Source organism: Caretta caretta, chromosome 11 (genome assembly GCF_965140235.1).
Source record: "Caretta caretta isolate rCarCar2 chromosome 11, rCarCar1.hap1, whole genome shotgun sequence".
Classification (NCBI taxonomy): Eukaryota; Metazoa; Chordata; order Testudines; family Cheloniidae; genus Caretta; species Caretta caretta.
Window position 1 is genome coordinate 77,311,409 of NC_134216.1, and position 2,419 is coordinate 77,313,827.

Genomic DNA, 2,419 nt, shown 5'->3' on the forward strand with positions numbered 1-2,419 from the left:
GCGTGACCAGAGAGATTGAAGTGTTCTCCGACTGGTTTATGAATGTTATAATTCTTGACATCTGATTTGTGTCCATATATTCTTTTACGTAGAGGCTGTCCAGTTTGGCCAATGTACATGGCAGAAGGGCATTGCTGGCACATGATGGCATATATCACATTGGTGGATGTGCAGGTGAACGAGCCTCTGATAGTGTGGCTGATGTTATTAGGCCGTGTGATGGTGTCCCCTGAACAGATATGTGGGCACAGTTGGCAACGGGCTTTGTTGCAAGGATAGGTTCCTGGGTTAGTGGTTCTGTTGTGTGGTGTGTGGTTGTTGGTGAGTATTTGCTTCAGGTTGGGGCCTGTCTGTAGGCAAGGACTGGCCTGTCTCCCAAGATCTGTGAGAGTGATGGGTCATCCTTCAGGATAGGTTGTAGATCCTTAATAATGCATTGGAGGGGTTTTAGTTGGGGGCTGAAGGTGACGGCTAGTGGCGTTCTGTTATTTTCTTTGTAAGGCCTGTCCTGTAGTAGGTGACTTCTGGGTACTCTTCTGGCTCTGTCAATCTGTTTCTTCACTTCCGCAGCTGGGTATTGTAGTTGTAAGAATGCTTGATAGAGATCTTGTAGGTGTTTGTCTCTGTCTGAGGGGTTGGAGCAAATGCGGTTGTATCGCAGAGCTTGGTTGTAGACGATGGATCGTGTGGTGTGGTCAGGGTGAAAGCTGGAGGCATGCAGGTAGGAACAGCGGTGTCACGGAGTCCCTGGGCGATGCTCTGGAACTGCTCCCCATGAAGCCAGTCAGGACTCTGGGGCAGTCGCCTTTCTGTGAGCAGCCTGTCTTCAGGACACACAGCTCACACAGCTTCCACCTTCCTGGGTCTGACCTCGGAGCATTCAGCCTCCTCTGCCCCTCCGTGCGCTTTCCCCCAGTGAGTCCGCTCAGGCGGGGCTCCTGGGGAAGCCAGAGGGTCCTGCACCCCAACTTCGCAGTCAGACGTGACTCTCAGCCAGCCAGTAAAACAGAAGGTTTATTAGACGACAGGAACATGGTCTAAAACAGAGCTTGCAGGTGCAGAGAACGGGACCCCTCAGCTGGGTCCATTTTGGGGGGCAGTGAGCCAGACAACCACGTCTGCCCTTCACTCCATGTCCCAGCCAGCCCCAAACTGAAAACCCCCTCCAGCCCCTCCTCCTCTGGGCTTTGTTCCTTTCCCCAGGCCAGGTGGTCACCTGATTCCTTTGTTCTCCAACCCTTCAGCTCTCACCTTGCAGGGGGGGAAGGGCCCAGGCCATCAGTTGCCAGGAAACAGGGTGTTGGCCATTCTCTGTGTCCAGACTCCTGCACACACCTGCCCTCTAGGGCTCTGGAACGATCATACACCCTTACTCCACCCCCTAGATACTTAAGAACTGCCTAGGGGAAACTGAGGCACCCCCACACTATTCAGAGGAAACATTAAGAACAGTCCCACTTCATCACAAGCGGTCAGTAGGTTTCCGGTATAGGGTGGTGTTTATGTGACCATCGTTTATTAGCACAGTAGTGTCCAGGAAGTGGATCTTAATCGCGTCTCTGCTAAGGCTGCGTCTATACTCCCCCTTGTGTCGGTAGAACGTATGTGGCTCGGGGAGTGAATAAGCCACCCCCCGAGTGACACAAGTTACACGGACCTAAGCGCCGGTGTGGACAGTGCTATGGTGCTGGGAGAGCTTCTCCTGCCAACATGGCTACGGCTGCTCGTTGAGGGTGGAGAGCTCCCTCCCGTCGGCTTCCAGCCACTCCAGTAGAGACTGCCACTGGGGGCCACGTCACTCACAGCTGTGAGGGCCGAGCGGTTAAGGGGTTGGACTCGAAATCCGACCGGGTTTCCCTGCGCAGGTTCAAATCCTGCTCACAGCGAGGCCTGTGTTTTAGCCACACTTGCTCACCAGGGCAATACATCTCCACCGACCCTGGGACGCTCTCCATACACTCCCCACCCCAGGTAAACCCTGTTCTGCTCCTTTCATGGGGATGCCTGGGATGGTGCCTCACGCTGTGTCCCTGCGGTCTCAGCTTCCGAGGCCTCTGCCCCTCACCCAGCGCCCCCCGGCTCAGCCCCACCCCTGGGTGCTGCTCCTCTCCAGCATGTGGAAGGAGCTGAGCACAGGCAGCCCGTATAAAAGGCCACGGGAGGCTGAGCCTCCCCCAAAAGGCCATCCATGCGGGGGGGAAACGCTGGGGATGTGGGGCGGGTCTCCCCGCCGGAGGCCCGTGGTCAACTTTCAAGCTCTGGAAGCGAAGCTCCAGAGAAGTGGGGGCCCCACCTGCACCCCGCTCCCCTCTGCCTCTTAGCCCGATGCCCTGCTCTTGCTCTGCCTCTTCCCATCCCCCCTCCACCTCTTCCCCCAAAACCTGCACCCCACCCCCCCTCGGCCTTTTCCCCCGCGGCC

At 56.5% G+C, this 2,419-nt stretch overlaps 1 non-coding gene across 1 annotated transcript; it reads left to right on the top strand.

The window, feature by feature from the left end:
• Positions 1-1,804: 1,804 nt before the first annotated feature.
• TRNAS-CGA (transfer RNA serine (anticodon CGA)) lies at positions 1,805-1,886 on the top strand. The gene has a single exon. It is a non-coding gene; the product is annotated as a tRNA-Ser (tRNA).
• The last annotated feature ends 533 nt before the right edge of the window (positions 1,887-2,419 follow it).